This window comes from Anabrus simplex, chromosome 14 (genome assembly GCF_040414725.1).
Source record: "Anabrus simplex isolate iqAnaSimp1 chromosome 14, ASM4041472v1, whole genome shotgun sequence".
Lineage (NCBI taxonomy): Eukaryota > Metazoa > Arthropoda > Insecta > Orthoptera > Tettigoniidae > Anabrus > Anabrus simplex.
Genome location: NC_090278.1, coordinates 85,400,273 through 85,419,126, shown reverse-complemented (window position 1 = coordinate 85,419,126; position 18,854 = coordinate 85,400,273).

Genomic DNA, 18,854 nt, shown 5'->3' with positions numbered 1-18,854 from the left:
TTCAATATCCGTCAAATACAACACTTGTAGTGCCAAAGTCCGCCAAACCCCTGTCAGCCAAGCAGCGCTTACTGTTGTGGCTTCCCGTGTTTACTGCTACTCCGCATATCACACAGTTGAAGCATTTTCTTCCGCTTGAATGAGATGTTCACATTACTAACAAAATATTTTGGAGAACAATGGAGGAATAATTAGCTGCTTAAGTTTTATTCCGCTTTAGAAAAAACAGGATGTTCTAGGATTTCAGACTAAAACAAATGAACACCACGTAGTAGTTTATGAGGAAGAAATACACACAATGCAAGAAGTGTAAAAAAACTAGGTATCATTTTCATATTTCTTCTTGAACTGTGTTGCCGGGTTGAGTAGCTCAGGCAGTACAGCGCTGGTCTTGGCGGGTTAGAAAGCGGGCTGGTCAGATGGTATTTGAAGGTGGTCAAATACGTCAGCCTTGTCTCGGTAAATTTGCCTGCAATTTAAAGAACTCCTGTGGGACAGAATTCAGCCGTTATTATTGAACTGTGTTGTAATCAAGTGACACCTTTCTTTATAAGGTGTTGACAAAACTGTGTTAGATGGCTGAATTAATTTTAACTAGTAATTATTAATTATTAAAAGCGATTATTGTCGTACACAAGTAACTGAACCAGTGTTACCCGTATTTTCAAATCTTACACTCCTTTGTCTCAGAACCTGCCAAGTTCCAATTTCAGTATCAAATACTACCACAACCAAATTTTCTAAACTTCGTTTCTTCAATATTTCAAAAATCATATTCCATAAGACATTTTTTAAAAAAAAATTTAAGCTAAATGATAACGTTAAAGGTATGACACTCAAGATAATGGTTTATTCCGGACAGTTTTTACTGCAATTTGCCGAAAATGCAAGTTATTAGGTTTGGCGGCTTTCGATACTACGAGCCTCATTTACAGTACAGGCAGTCTAGGGTTGTAGTAAAGAATGCACCGAAATGTGAACCAAATTTCATCGAATTTTCCAGCTATTTCCGAGCTACGGCGAAACAAAGACATCATTTCCACTTACATCTTATACATGTATGGAAAGGAACAGGTTTCAAAATGCAAGCTCGATAAAAACAAACCATACTTATACACTATGTGTGACTTCTTCTTTTTCTTGCTTCCGAATTTGGCCAACTATGGACCGCGTGAAACTTAATGCACTCTGGCCAGCCTTCTTTTCTCTTCCCAGAACTTCTTCATTCGTTCACTCATTATTTTTCTCTGCTCCTCAGATATTACAAATTTTTTTTGCTATGTCTTATGGCGACGATGGGACGGGAAAGGCCTAGGAAGTGGAAGGAAGCGGCCGTGGCCTTAATTAAGGTACAGCCCCTTAATTAAGGCCACAAATTTGGGCCTGTTCTTCCGCTGCTCTACTATAGCCTAACGTTTTGTATAAGTTGACACCAAGCTGGATAATCAATGAAACTATTTTACGTTATCAATCTACGGCCTTTCAAACAATAGATACACGCTTTATAAATATTAATCTCGATTGATGGAAGAGGATTAAAGAAAGAAAAAAGCGCATTCTGCCGAACAATAACCGGCTGTAATATTTATCGGCAGCAAACAAAACAGAACAGAACAAAGCTTTTGGTCGGTCCGAAGCACCCAGCAGAGAGGAGGATTACATGCTGGATTTATTTTCAAATATAAACCTCATGAGGGTAGATCACCCCTATGAGGTTACCGCATTACAGATCAACTATACTGAATAATTAGGAGTTCACGTATCACTTCCACTGGTTAATATGGACTGAGTGTCACTTTCGCAACGGAATAAATATCAATGCCTAATCATCGTGACGAAACGGTTGTAAAAGAACGATCCAATAGTCAAACCTCGGTGTCAAAATGCCTCTTAAAAAAAAACACGGTCAAAATAACCGTATTCCGTTGTCTGAGAGGTCTTAAATGATGATGATGATGATTGTTGTTGTTCTTTAAAGCGGTCTACATCTAGGTTATCGGCCCCTAATGGGACATGAGACGAAAAGTAATGACAATTTAAAATTCCAAAATTCATACTCTGGCCAGAATTGAAAACTTAATATCGAAGAATGAATGGATGGATATGAATGTACAATTGTGTCCAAAAGTTAAGCATAAGTTACGAGCAAGCAGGGACCGCAAATCGCACGACATATGCACCTACCAACCTTACGTGTTCGCTCTGTGCAGGGAAGGAGTGTTCCCTGCTTTGACTAGCAGCGTAACCGCAAGGTAAAAACACAGCCAGTGCCTGCGCCACATATTCTCCTCAGTCGTGTTTGCCCTGTTAAGTGTAGCCTCGTGGTGAATGTGACAACATAACGGCACAACGACGCCATCTGGACCCCGTTTTGCAGGGTAGAATACTCGGCCGCCTGGAAGCAGGCCAGACACAGACCGAAGTCGCCGTATCCTTGAATGTGCCACGAAGTGCCATTTCCAGTCTTTGGAGACGATTTCGATACACAGGAGATGTTAGTCGTAGGCCAGTACCAGGTCGACCAAGGGTAACCACCCCACAGCAGGACCGATATCTGGCCTTAACCCCCCGACGAAATCGGAGTGCACCTGCAAGACAATTGTCGGCGGAGCTTGCAGCCGTCTCAGAGGTAGCCGTTTCCCAGCAAACTGTGTACCGGAGGCTCATAACAGCAGGGCTGTTTACCCGACGTCCAGCGGCGTGCGTCAACATCGAAATTGGACCATGAATGAATGGAGGCATGTGCTCTTCACAGATGAAACACCGCTTCAGTTTGCAGAATGATTTCCGCCACTCAGCCCGGCCACTTCAATTTTTACTTCCCAGGTGCAAAGTTAAGAGATGTCTGGAATAATATGAATTCCGCTACCACGTTGTTCGATTACATCGAGGTATTAAAATATAGAACTGCGAGATAGCCTAAAACCAGACTTCCGTGTAAATAATATGGCAATGTTTTGATTGGCTGCTGTCTACTCTTTACGTTCATGTTACGTCCCTCCGTTGTGAATACCACAAATTTTACGTTCATTTTACGGTTACGTTTGCATTGTGAACGGAGCCTAAATCCTATTTAAGCCCCGTATTTAACAAAAAACGCTTAGTACAAAGTCGCTTATTACGACGGGGATTGTTATTCGCCAGCGCTGCGAGCTTGTCTCCCGCCATTTACCGTTAGATTACATTGCTTCAGCATATTTATTTCCACATATTCTCTTCCGCTACAGCGTCTTTGTTCTTCTTTTTCCTTTTAACATACAAACAAGAATTGTTTTGAAAAAGAGATTTGCAAGTGTTTCGTCGAAAGAAGTCATTATATCGCGCACAAAATACAATGTTTACGTCTGCTCTGATTGACTGGTTCTTAAACTTAACGTAAAATTAACCGCAAGAGCTTGGAGTTTGCAATCTCTTAATTTTACGTCAGCGCATTGTGAATAGGGCTTTAGACGGGACCGTTAGATTCAATATGTTGTTAAGAGCGAGGTCGAAACAAACAATTTCGACTGTGTATTCACTGTCGGGTTTTTCGGTCTTTTCTTCTCCGCAGATCTTACGACGCATATACTCAGTTATGGCGATGATACGCAGAATAGAGCTAGGACTGGAGAGGGAGCGAACCTGCAGTGAAAATGAGAAAATACGGAGAACCATCTTCAGCATTGCCAACAGAGGAGTTCGAACCCACCAAAAGCAAACTAACAGTTATATGCAGCCAACTGAGAAGGAAACTGAAAAAAAAAAAAAAGATATATAAACTGCAGGAAACCTTAAAAAGAAAGTAGCCCTTTCCATCTCAGCTGGCTACGACCCAAAGAAGTAGCAACCGTGAAAGGATAAGATGACGTCACAAGGCGGTGTTAGAACACGCCCACCTCTTCTTCCAAGAACAGGGAAGCCACACGGGAGCTAGTGATTGATTGTTTCTCCCCGAAACTCACCTGATGGAACTGAATGATATACATCGCAGAGGGGGCGAGAACAATGAAATAGCCTGCAATGGGAAAGGCATTACCTTAATGAAAACTACAAGGGATTTTGAAATATTGCACACATAAAAATAGGAAAAATACCCGCAGCAGCAATTCAAGGCTAACTTCCAGGACGTGTCCTGGAACTCCATAATTCACTACAACAAGGTATCGCCCGCCCAATGCCACGCTGCCACTCTGCATTCCTGCGGCAGTGTGTTCATACATGGAGGCTCACCTGTCAGAATAGGACAGCGCTCGACGGAAATGCCAACGACACACAGCTTCCAATATGGAAACTTCATTAACTATACTCATGTAGTTACTTACTCGAGAAACAGTCGGAAAAGTGTTAAGTTCTTCAGTCTGACGAAACTGATTTTGAATAAATAAGCTACCTAAAAAAAGAAACAATTTAATTGAAATATCGTATGGCTTTTAGTGCCGGAATATCCCAGGACGGGTTCGGCTCGGCAGGTGCAGGTCTTTCTATTTGAAGCCTGTAGGCGACCTGCGCGTCGTGATGAGGATGAAATGATGATGAAGACAACACATACACCCAGCCCCCGTGCCATTGGAATTAACCAATTAGGGTTAAAATCCCCGACCCGGGACCCTCTGAACCGAAGGCCAGTACGCTGACCGTTCAGCCAACGAGCGACATTTTAATTAAAGTACAATTACATGCTTCGTGCTTGAAAGGCTCCTCAGTTGACGGCCCTTCTCGTTGCTCATAATGAACGGCCGCACAATCGGTACTTTTAAGCGCCAAAACAATGACCAATGCGTCATTTTAACTCTGCATTTGACGCACCAGGTCGATGGGAAAAATGCCATGGGAAGTTGTATAACAGAACCTGAACCAAATTAATAATTTCTGAGGTATAGTAATTGCCAAGTAATACACTGAAGTGAGAGAAGCGATGTTTCTCACTAGCTCGATGCTAAGGTAAATAACAGATGGAATCGGTCAATATCCACAAGTATCTCACGGAGGACTAAAACACGAAATCGTCAGACCATAAATGCACGTCAAACAGAAGAAACCAGTGGACGATATGGAGATAATTCAAAAGCTGATGTGTCGGAAGAAAACGAATAATAACAACAATAATAATAATAATAATAATAATAATAATAATAATAATAATAATAATAATAATAATAATAATTCTACCTCCACGCCGCGAATTCAAATATTGCGCCAGTTGAAACCTCTCTACAGGAGAAACTCTGAACTTTAAAATCTGTATTAAGTCAAAGGTTTCTCGGAAGATGTTTCTACTGTAAATTTTGAAGTGTTCTGAAATATGTCTATTTCGATTTGTATTTTTTTGCTCTGTAGCAAGAAGTGTGGACATTCTCTTCTAGATGGCACTACTTAAGAACTATAATTGTGCACCCTAGTGCGAAGTGAAGGAACTGTTTTTTTTGAAGAAATTAGGTATTCATAAGTTTGTTCTTTGTTAAATTTCTTTTAGTCATTTTTTGGGTTGGCAGTATAACCCTTCTCTTTCCGCCAGTTTTGAATTTAATCAATCAGTAATTTTTGTAATTAATTTTCCTCCAATCATAGCTTTCTTCCTCAGGTTTCCATGTGCAATTCCTTGTCTACCAATAAAGTTTTAGGGGTGTGTCTTTTTCATTCTTGAAAGGTCTCGAATTTTCCACGAGGGTATAAAAACTGCTGATTTTCTGGTCTCGGGGCCACTTCAGTAACATCTTTCGCAGTGTGTGAACATATATAGCAGGGGGCGGGAAGCGCCTCTTTCTCCAAGCAGCAGTTCATCTACAAGGTAATGGCCTGTTAACATCTTCATTTCTTGCTAGCTCAGCAGTTTTAACCCGCGGGGGAAGGTTCGAATCCGTTTTAATGTAAACCTTACTGTATTCATATAAATTAGCCGCAATTTGGGATAGAGAGTGCTTAACCCTCTCGAAACTCCCCTTCATTTTTAATTTGAGGTGACTATGTTTTCGTAACCGTTTTTCTCTTCCTTCTTAAAGTCTTAAACTTATTTGCCAACTAGTCACCTCCGTAGTATGGGATTAGCCCCTGTATAACTGGCCGAGTGCCACCTAGGTTTTAAGAAGTTTCATGTAGGAGTGCAAGCTACGCCTCCAGTCAATTTGGTTTTTTGGGCCATTTAATTAACCCAGAGTTTGTTTTCGTCATGTGAAGGCCCTGTAGGTTGGGTACAAGATACCCCTGTTTCTCTGTATGTGTGCCTTAAGGGCAGTTAGGAAAGAAGTTTGTTGTAGCCTTTGATAGGCTTGTAAAATTGAGAGCGGGTCTGCTCTTTACCTCTTAACATTGTAATTAGGAGCAAGTGCTTCTTGTACTTAGGGGTTTTCTGCCCTGTAGCTATTGTGGTGGTGAGCTGAGAGCTCAGAAATTAATCTTGGGGCTCGAGGCACAAATCTTGCAACAATTGTAATTTCTTAAATTGTTTTCCTGCTACTTGGTACCTGTTACTCTGTTGTTATCTGTTGATTTTGAAAAGGAAATATAACCTTTCTTAAAGTTTTAAAAGTAACTTTAATTTTGTAAGTTGAGACCTATTCCCGCCCGTACCTTCTTTCACCTCTAACTACCACGGATAACTCCGTAACAATAACAACAACAACAATAATAATAATAATAATAATGAAGTAAGAAAGGATTTAGAAAAAACAATATAACAGAAGAAATAAATAATAGAGAAGGCTTTCGGGAAAAAGTATTGAAAATAGAAGGATCCCGAGGTAGGAAAGTGAAAAAGACTGGTTCAAAGTGGTTTGAAGACAGAAAGAAGAAACATAGTGAACAGATGAAAGCGTACTGGAAGAAAAGGAAAGAACAAAGAAGAAGGAACTGAAATTGGCACGTGGTCCTCTGGTGGCCCATTCGAAAGAATAATAATAATAATAATAATAATAATAATAATAATAATAATAATAATAATAATAATATCAAACCTGAAATTCTATACGCGAGTGAAACACTGGATCTCCACAGAAAAACAGTACTCGAAGACATCCTGAGAGAGGAACGTAAAATCATCAGAAATATAATCTCGGCCCAAAACTGACTGACGAAGGATATAGACTGCAATCTCGTACAAAAACCGAGGAGTTCTCAAACGTTGCGGCCGGCATCAGAAAAAGACGCCTGAAATTTTACGGACACACCAAACGCCTTCCAGAAAACAGACTGACAAGAATCTTACTTGAGGCAACAGAAAACATCAAAACAAATAGGTGGACAACGGAAATCCGCCAAGACCTGGAAAAATCAGGAATCAAAGTGACCGAAATCGCTGACCGAACCTGCTACAGAACGAAAATCAACAAGTGAGAAGTAGAGTCAGAGAGAAACCACAAGAAGAAGACAGGAGCTAAGTGGACAGAAGAACGAAGAACCACGATGAGAGAAAAATTGAAGGCTGCCTGGCAAAGAAGGAAATGCACAACTTTTAAGTGAGCTTTGCGTGATCAGTTTTCTGGTCTTTATCGCATCTAATAATAATAATAATAATAATAATAATAATAATAATAATAATAACAACAACTTAAAAACTCATGGACACAAGAAAGACGGCAGGCCCATAGTGAAAGGATGAGGAAGTTTTGGAAAGATAAGAAGAACAAGAAGATGAAGAATACCAGTGCTATTTAATGGTTCCACGTGCTCCTTAAGGGGCTAAACGAATGTATATAATAATAATAATAATAATAATAATAATAATAATAATAATAATAATAATAATAATAATAATAATAATAATAATAATAATAATAAGTTTTATTTATTCTGGCAAAGTCACGGATGTACTCCCTTTCTTTCACTTAACCAGTCTTAATCTAGAACATTGTTAATAACAACTACTGATGACAATAATATGATAATATTAACAATAACAGTAATAGTATTAATAAAAGTAATCACACTTAAAAAACAAATATGTATATAACACACATCGTACGTAGAGTACATTAAAAATATATGTATGAGTAGCCTACTATAACTACTATTTAAGAGAAAGTTTAGAAAATACATTTATTTATTTTTTATTTTTTTATTCACGAAGCACAAGATACAGCTACACTAAGCAAATTTCACTTGCACTGTCAACAGACTGTTTAACAAACGTAAACTTCCATAATAAAATATAACAAACATAACAAAATATAACAAGATCAGGTACACAGCCTACTAATAACAACTGTCCAAATCGAAAACCATAAGAATGTCCATTCATAGCCAAGTCGTCGTGGGTTAAGATGGCGGTATAATCCCTTCACATCAACTTACCTTTAAGAGGCTATTTACACGCCTCTCGAATACACTTTTATTTGATGCTATATCAAGTTCTTGTCTCCTACTATTAAAAGCTCCGCTCAATCTTATTTGTCCACTAATGTCATTCCACGCCATCTCTCCACTGATTGCTCAAAACATACCACTTAGCTCGTCCCCTTTCTGCCAAGTCTTCCCAGCCAAAACATTACGACATTTTCTTAACGCTACTCTTTTCTCGGAAATCACCTAGAACAAATCGAGCTGCTTTTCTTTGGATTTTTCTTCCAGTTCTTGAATCAAGCAGTCCTGGTGTGGGTTCTATACACTGGAACCATACTCTAGTTGGGGTCTTACCAGAGACTTATATGCCCTCTCCATTATATCCTTACTACAACCCCTAAATAACCTCGCGCAAGCGTATGAAGAGATGTGTAACCTATATTTACAATATTGTCTATGCGATTACCTTAATGAAGATCTTTCTTTATTAACACCTAGGTATTTACAATGATCCTCATAAGGAACTTTCAGCCCATCAAACCAATGATTAAAAGTGAGGACTCTTCCTATTAGTCAAACTCACAACCTGACTTTTCGCCCCGTTTATCATCATACACCATTGTCTGCTGTCAATCTCACAACACTGCCCAGGTCTTTTTGTAGTCTCTCACAATCTCGTACTCAATACACTACATCATCATCCGCTAAACGTCTAATCTTGGAATCTAATTCTTTACGCATGTCATTTATAAGAAGAAGAAAGCTTAAGTGCCCAATAATACTGCCTTGAGGAATTCCCATCTTAACGATTAAGGAATCAGGAAATCATGTGAAAAATATCAAAGAATGTACAACAGACATTTAACGATTATTATCACATTCTGACGGTTCTTTCAGAAATTTGGTGACTTATCCATAGCGGTTTTCATCTTGAGCATGGTGATCGTCATTTGTTACGTCAAATTTCACCTTCGGAAATGAAAAATATAAAAATCCGTTCTCGCCGCGAGAAACTCTTCCCATACCTAGTGAATCACAAAATCGCTCTGCTGTTGAAGTGTAGTTTACAGTGACGGACGCATGCTGTGAGGGTTTGTGGCTATGCCAATCAGCTGGACAAAAACAAATGACATTTGGAGAGCGTGTTGCTGGTGCCCTGGCTAATTAGAACAGGGCAGCAGTGTGAGTGTGTGTAGGGGAGAAATACGATGGGGGAGGAGGAGGTATTGGTTTGTGTGAACAGGTGGGTTTGTATTGGAACACTGTGTCTACATGGCGCAGAGATTCGAACCTGATGCTCCATTACCTCAAACACTGATAAAATACAATTGACAGTGCATACTAAATGATGAATACATGGAGCTCGATAGACTACATCGTCGGTCATCAGTACATAGACGTGTTTGATGCACATCTCTAATATATTTGTCTAATCCATGTGTTAACCAAGCAAAGAGAATGGGAACTAGAGATGCTGGAACAAATAACATGAAGCGTAACAGGCCCAGCTAGGCACCAACGATTACCACACTAAAGTCTGGCGCAAGAACATTCGCTGAGTGGAGATCATTAACGGTCCGGCACTATCGTTCATCTTCCTGCTCGGTTGGAACCAATCTGATTCCCAGTTCTGCAACGAATTTAAAACTTGGTTGGGGACTATTTAGCCTCAATGAACTCTACTTGCACACGTCGTGAGTGCCTGCAAACATGGTAAAGTTCTTAGATTCGCCCCCCCATTACAGTATTAGAACCTTGACGAGACGTAAACACAAATAATTCAATAAATTACACGGACTTACGCGCTCAATGGATCCTTGAAACGGACGGATGACACCCACTCCAACAGTCTTCATTCATGGATTTATAACTGATCGTACCGTTTGCACAGAGACTTACAAAACCCAACTACTGGACGTTTATAATGAAAAAGCAAAAAACATCTCTATACAAGCCATGAAGACTAAAAGGAGCGGAAGGTACAGGCTTCCACTATCCGTAACATGTGCACTATGGTGGGATGTTATCGGCTCTACGCGCGGCCGCCTTTGACACCAGGAATTAATCTCTTACTGATTTTAGTTTGAGTGAACATCAGAACCAGATGAACTTGATTGGAACTACAGGAACGACAACGGCATAATCTGTAAGCTGTTCAGAGTAGATACATTTATGAACACGGTGGTTCTAATGGTTTCAATTACAGTTATAAGAAACCTCCTGTTAACAGTGGTAAGGAGATTATTATTATTATTATTATTATTATTATTATTATTATTACGTATGTGCGTATGGACCCAATGGATCACGCAAAGCTCTAATGATTCTGTTTTCTGAGTTGCCAGCTCTCATCCTTTCTCCGTGGATCCTTTTTCGTTCTTCTGTCCACTTTGCTCCAGTCTTCTTTTTCACTTCGTTCTCTGGTTGCACTTCACTTCGTTCTCTGGTTGCACTTTCCATCCATTATTTTTTTTCCTGTAGAGGTTTCTGTCCGCGGTGTCAGTTGAGTCCATATGGGCATTTTCCAGATCCTTCTTCACTTCCAGTACCCATGGAATATTTTTTAGATGTTCTATGTAGGTGGGAATCTTGTGTGTCAGTCTACTTGCCGGCAGTCTGCGAACGTGCCCATAAAATTTCAGACGTCTTTTGCGGATGTGTGCTGCAATGTTGGAAAGCTCTTCTGCCACTTTGCGTGACTTCAGTCTATATCCATCTTCTGCTTTTCGGGAGCCGAGAATTTTCCTCAGGATTCTTCTTTCTTCTTTTAAAATGTTTTCTAGGTCACCTTTCCCATTTAGTGTAAGGGTCTCACTGGCATATAAGACTTCGATTATTATTATTAGTATTATTATTTTACTAAAGAATTTGGCCAATTAGGGACCGCTTAGAAGCTAGAGACCAGGCAAAATATTCTTCTTTTCTTCCCAAAACATTCTCATTCGGCGGCTGATCACCTGTCTCTGTTCAAATTTGCAAAAGCGAAAAATCCGCAGAAGTTATCTCTCACCGGAAGACCACCCTGTTATTATTATGTCATCTGCGGTCTTGAGTATTTGTAGATCCGATCGTATCTCTTCCAGCCAACCGGTCGTGAATTTTAATTTGGAGATGTATTCAAAAATCTCCTTAGTTAGCCTGTCGTCGTTCATTCAGTGAAGTTGAACATAAAAATGTCTTATTTTTCTTCTTCTTATTGTTATTATACATTAATTCGATTAGGTCAACTTAAGACCACATGGACAAGTCTTCCAAAAAACTTCGTCATCTTTTCTCGGTGGCGGTGTTTATTTTCTCCCGTCCATTTACTGCCCGATTTATTCTTGGCTTTCTCTGGAAATTTACCAACAAATATTGCTTTCCTAAATTCTGCTCTATTTGCAATTTGTTCTTTTTTTATGTTGAGTAGTTCCAAATCATCTTCGGCTTCATTGAAAAATGCTGTTTTTTTTAAATTTGCATAGCGTTCAAAACTGTGTTTAGTTATAATTTATCCATTCTGTACAAATGACCAAAGAATATTGTTCTTCTTTTTCTGAAGGCATGATCTACTTTTTCTGATGCTGTGCATAAATCCTGTCCAGGCTTTTGTTCGTATTGCTATTAATGAAGTTAAAGGATATTTTTAGGCTCTTATAGCTTAGAATGCAAACATATTTAACCAAGGCGCAAGTGTTTTCTACCCGCAGAACGGTTCTGCAGTGTGACTTCCATAACTATAGCGATCTGAATTATCAGAACCTCTAAAATTTAGGCAAACCTCTGACATAACTGAAGAGCGGCTAAATTACATCTGCGCCTTGTTCAAATACTTTTGCATTCTAACCTATTTCTGCCTAAACATCATTTCTTCCACATTATTATTATTATTATTATTATTATTATTGTACCGGGCGGTACACCTCCGCTCCGCTAATTCAAACATTGCGCCAGTTGAAACTCCTCTACTGGAGGAAGCCTGAACTTTAACTACAGTGTTAATTCTCAAGTTTCTCAGAAGATGTCCCTACTTGTAAATTTTGAAGTGTTCTGAACTACGTCGTTTTCGATGTATTTTTGTTTTCCCTGTAGTAAGAAGTGTGAATATTCTCTTCTAGATGGCACTACAATTGTGCACCCTAGTGCGAAGTGAAAGAACTGTTTTTTGAAGAAATTTTGTAGTCATAAGTTTGTTCTTTGTTAAATTTCTTTCAGTCATTTGTTTGGGTTGGCAGTATAACCCTTCACTTTCCCCTTGTTTTGAATTTAACCAATCCCGAATTTCTCTAATTTTCCACCAATAATGTGTTTCTTCCTCATCTGGTGTAGTGGTTTTCGTTGTTAGCCAATAAAAGCTTGTGGGCGGGTGTTCTTATTCTTGAGAGGTCTCGAATGTTCCACGAGGGTATATAAACTGCTGATTTTCTGGTCTCCGCGCCACTTTAGTAACATCTTTCTTTGTGTGATTATGTAGCAGGGGGCGGGAAGCGCCTCTTTCTTCGGGCAGCTGTTCAACCATCAGGTAATGGCCGTTTTATAACTTATTTTCTTGCCAGCTCAGCAGTTTAACCCTCGGGGCGGGTTCGAAACTTTCCTCATGTAACCTATATTTAAAATGTAAAAGACACTTGGTATAAATTCTGTCTCCTTAACTACAAATTGGGATAGAGAGTGCCTAACCCTCTCGAGCTCCCTTTCATTTTGTTTTGAGGTGACTACGTTTTTATAACAGTTTCCCTTCTACTCTTAACGTCATAACATTTTTCAATCGTGTCACCTCCGTAGTATGGGATTAGCCCTTGCATAAGTGGCCTTGTGTCAAATAGGATTTAAAGAAATGTATTAGGAGTGCAGTTTCGCCTCCTCTCAAGTTGGTATTTTGGAGGCCATGTAATTGTCCTGTTTCTTTAATGAATAGGCTTCAGTAGGTTGGGTATTTTTACCCCTGTTTTCATGTGCTTGGAGGACAGCTTGAAGGTGGAGTTTGGTGTGGCCTTTGTAAGGCTTGAACTTTGAGAGCGGATTGCTCTTTCTTAAAATTTGGTTTTTGTGTGACTCGAGCAGGCTTTATTGAGTAATAGGGAGCGAGTGCTCCTGGGCATGATTGGGGTTTTCTGCCCCTTTGTTAAACCTTGTTTATAAGTAAGTTGGGCTCATTACTCAGGGATTGTGTTTTTGGAACTCGAAGCCCAAAATACATTAATAAACTGTAATTGTACATTCTTATTTTGTGACTATATAACTAAGTTCCTGTTGTACTTGCTATTTCTGGATCTCGAAAAGGAAATATAACCTTGTTGAATTTTAAATTAACTTTAATTTTGTAAGTTGAGACCTGTTCATCCCAGCACCTTCTTTCACCTCTGCACATCCACAATACACCGTAACAATTATTATTATTATTATTATTATTATTATTATTATTATTCTGGGAGAATTAGGAAAATAACACCGCAAATACGCACGGCAATTCACACACCATACCTTAGTAACTATCCTTCAAAACGCAACTTCTCTCTGCGAGGGAACAGAGCATAATGTGTTGGTTTTTGTTTTCTAGCGGGAGCATTGACGAATACATAATTTAGTTGTCAATAAGGGGACGTGAAACCACCATGGTGGAAATTGGTAGTGGAAGATAATTTTATATGCACGGTTGGAGGGAGGAGAGGCACTGAATATGTACTATCATCGTTGCAGTAAATTAGTTTTAAAGTGATAAAAAATAGGATATCCCTCCCGCTCTTTGTTTGGTGTAATTAGTAAATCCAACTAACGAAGCGTGTTCTATGGTTGGTTTATTGCAAATATATCAATATTTATCACATTTAAACTCGCCTTTACTGAATTCAGATGTCGCCGTTGGGATCTCGTATTGTTGGCGCAACGAGGGATCATACGAGGGAACCCATGACGTTGAATATGCTCTGGTAGACCGGTACTAACAGAGTACAACCAGCGTAATAATAATAATAATAATAATAATAATAATAATAATAATAATAATAATAATAATAATAATAATAATAATATATTATCTATATATTAAAATATTTACTAGAAACAACTTTGGCAAATCCGTCCGTTCGTTCTACTGGACCAATTTGCTTCATTTTAGTTTTATTCTTTGCGGAATTACCTGTCGGTGAATCATGATACATTAATATATCTCTGAATTCAGGCAACTTTGAGTAATCATAAAAGTAATTCATGAAATTATCACTCCAATAATTGCAGTTGAAGGCTAACCGTAACCCGCAATACATTCTGTACTTATCAGGTTGCTAAGCGACTAACACTCTCATTAATATTCTAATAGCCTATATCTGTGATTTTCATCCTTAGTAATCATTGCATGCAGGCATGTCTGATTACTGCATGTCAAGCCAGAGGGTATACACTTCTTCCGATCACGGTAGAATACCATTCCCTGCTAAATACTCTGATTCTCTAAGCTTTCCCAGCTTCCAAATATATTCAACAGATGGCAGAGCGTTCCTAATAACTTGCATGCTGCTTAGAGAAAAAAAGTCTGCGTACAAACAGACCCATCAGGGCATACGTCTTAGACACTCTGTGAGACACCTATTGAATGATAACCTAGCTACACTAGAAAGAGTGACTGCCACGTATCTTCAAAAGTTCTTTGCCTGGCAATAAACGCTCCTTCGAGACTAACTTATGAGCTCACAAGACAATTGTTCTATATAGAACTGCGATTAAAAGTACCATTGGCTTCTATGATATGGATTTTTACCAAACAGACGGCATGAAGAGGTCAGAATGGATGAATTCTGACTACGAAGTGCGGCACGCCATAACGCGCTTCTTATTAAATGTTCATGAAACCATCGAAAAGGGCAGACAGTACAATATGACTACAACAGGAATATCAAGACGAGTTATCTGACCTATTTATAACGAATGCTGCGGAGAAGCGCGGGTCCGCTAATAATAATAATAATAATAATAATAATAATAATAATAATAATACGAACACACCAAAATACTGAAACCTAACAGATTCACAAAGCAACAGAGTACACGACGTCTTAACCGGCCTGCTCGTGATCGGATAACGAAATTGCCAGTCAAACTGACAAAAAATGAAAGATATTCTAGACCTCATAACTATACTACTACTATCACTACTATTATTATTAATATTATTATTAGCCAGCCCTGTAATGTACAGGTAGCGTAGCCGTCTCTTATTCCAAGGCCATGCGTTCCGTTTTCCGGCCAGCTGAAGGATTTTAATTCTGGGCTGAGGAATATAACGGGGTTTACTTGATACGAGATTTTCTGAAAGAAAGAGTACAGTGGCACCACTGATTTACTTATTTACATATTCACATATAAAATTTGAAGAGCACAGAAATTGGGTCTGGATAACGAACGATTACTCCTTCCAGCACGACAATGATCCCAAGCACTGTCCGACTACGGATGCTTTATAATACGCCCAACATCCTGAAAGCGCTCGCACAGTCCACCAATCTAAATCCAATTGAGCACCTCTGGAACCAACTGGAGAGACGAATACGAAAACACTACATCTCTAGAACACCTCAGTTTTTTAAAAAAGCCTGTAATGGAATGGCGTAATACTGAAACAGAGAAAACGGGAATTTATGGTGCACAGCATGAGCAAAAGACTGAGAGAAGTGATTCACAGACGAGGTAAACACACATCGCCCTCTTAAACGCTCTGATCGTGATCAGATAACAAAATGGCCATTTGAACTGAGAGAAAATGGAAGACAGAATTCGCTGTTGTTTCTCGTTCTTTAAGATTAATGTTACGTGAGTGTACGGATACTTTTATCCGGCTTAAAACTCGTATACTGGGAGAGGAAAACGTTGTTTTTTGTTTGAAGAATGTGACAATTGTATCATTACTGTGTCCATACTTTCCAGTGATAGATCATCTTCATGAATATGAGAAAGATGAATATGAGAAAGTATTTACATTTGTTCTGAGCCCAATTTTCCTGGAACTAGCACATATCTAGAAATACAATAATAAATCCTGTTAACGCCCTGCAAAATATTTAAAACATCAATGCGAATGCGAACCCGGAAATTTCTCTTCTAATTCGTTCAGCCGTGTGGGATTACTTAATATTTATGGTAGGAGACTATTCTCAAGCCTCGTTCAAAATGCATGGGTCAGATATGGTACAACAGAGTACGACTTCACACGATGGTTATTTTTGTCGTTGGCCAGAGCGAACCCGGACTGGAGGATGGACTCTTGTAATTTAGTTTTAAACACAACAACATAAAGCTCATTAAATATTTAGGACACAGAATGAAACAGTGTTGGATTAACTAGGGTGATGCTTTTATAATGAGCCACAAAAAGTATTGTAGCCTATATCGATTTCAGTTAATTTACCATTACACACTAAAGGATTATGTTAAAGCTTTTCAAAACCCACTAATTCTATAACAGAATAAAACTATAGAATAATGTGAATGACGTAAAATATAATAATAATATTAATACTATTACGTTTAGCTCAAAAATCCTTGTTTGTTCGGAGAAAATTAATGTTTTCTGCCATAAATTACTCTTCTTTTAACACAGATCGTTATATTATTATTATTATTATTATTATTATTATACCGGCATGGAGAAATTTGAAGCCAAAGAAAGAAAGATTGAGGAAAATCTTAGGTCCAGTCAAAGACAACGGCGAGTTTAGGAGACGGCACAACCAGGAGTTGTACTCGCACGTGGAGAAAATAACCGACGTGATGAGGAAAAGGAGGATTACTTTTTATGGACACATGGCCTGAATGAAGTCAACACGGTTAATCAACCGCATTTTCACTTTCGTCCAAGAGAAAAAGGCAAGGGGGGCATGGTTTAGTGAGGTACAGAAAGATCTGCAGGAGATGGGGATCTCATTTGAAGATATCGAGGAGCGTGTCCCACTTAAGAAAAAACTCCAAGAACATAAGAGTTTCCAACCAAAAACTGGAAAGGCATGGAGGGAAGAGCGAAAGGAGCAACACGAACGAAGGAATACTGGACCAACATTAAAGCTCAAGAGAAACAGTTGAAAAGACGTGGTCCTTAGTTGGCCGAAACGAAACAAGATGAATTATACCGGCTCCTTGGCCAAATGGTTAGCGTGGCAGCCATTGGACTAAGAGGCCCCGGGTTCGATTTCCGGCAATTGTTCGGGGGCTGAGTGTGTGTGTGTGTGTGTGTGCGTGACGTTTTCAACATTAGAATTCATCATCAGTAGGGCCCATCCTCACACAGACGCAGGTCGCCTATACGGCATCAACTCGAAAGAACTACATCAGGTCTCCCCGAAGGCCACATGCCATGTATAATATATATAATAGCGAATAAGGATCATTCCTCATGGTGAACTTGCCATTTGTAAATTTTGGACCTGAAGGTTACACGATTTTGGATATCTGCTGGTGTTTCATATCGATTTCGCCAGTCGATTTCATTGCATATCTTGCTTTACTTCTGCTTTCATAGATTTCGACTGTTTTGTACGTCTGTCTGGGTCCGTTCTTTTAATTAATATGTTTACAGAATTTTAACCTGCATTATCCAATGCCACTGTGAGTATTTGTGTTATTGTTTGATTTCCCGTTTGTCTGGGGGTCCTTATTGTCCGTCAGAGTTCTCAGACCAGAAATTTTCTTATGATTTTGCGTTTCTTTCTCTCGGTGTTTTAAATATCTTCTTTCCCGTTCAAAATTAGCATTTCTGATCCATAAATACATTCTAGTTTAATGACAGATTTGTGTGTTTAGAGACACTTTTTTGTTGTTGATATTTTGGGTTAGTCGATACGCTGCTTCCATATTTCGGCATTTAATTTCGATAGCATTTTTTACGATTCCATTTCCTTCAATTCTTTCACCAAGATATTTACATTATGATATTCGTTTAATTTCGCCATGAATTTTGGTACTTGTTGTTGCAGGTCGTGCTGACTTTTACTGCAGTTTTTTTAGTTCACTATGATTCTTATTTACGATGAGGCCTGCAAGGAACCACGTGTCAATTTCAATTCACCCTTTCTTGTTGTTTCCTCTTCCGTTTTATCCAGTATTCCTTTATTATTGCACTATGCTTTATACCTCTGATCATTTTGGATCGGATTTTCTTTTCATTCTTCCTTGGAATCCCTCCATCTTTGAAACTTTCTTTTCAAAAACATTCTCTTTCCATAGTTTCCTCTACTCTTATTTTATTTATTTTTAAATCTTTCTTGACCTCTTTAATGCAGCTTGCTGTTGACGGTACTTGAATATCTGTTTTGCCAAGCTAATTATCATCGATTCTCTATAGGCCTATAAGGTAAAAAATAGCAATATTCTTCTTCTTCAGTTATATTTTCTATGTTCTGGTATATTTCCTTATAACTTCTTAATTTCCATTATTCTAGTAATATAATAATGTTACTGACTTTACGTCGCACCGACACAGATAGGACTTATGGCGACGATGGTACAGGAAAGGCCTAGGAGTGCGAAGGAGGCGGCCGTGGCCTTAATTACGGTACAGCCCCAGCATTTCCCTGGTATGAAAATGGTAAACCACGGAAAACCATCTTGAGGGATGCCGACAGTGAGATTCGAAC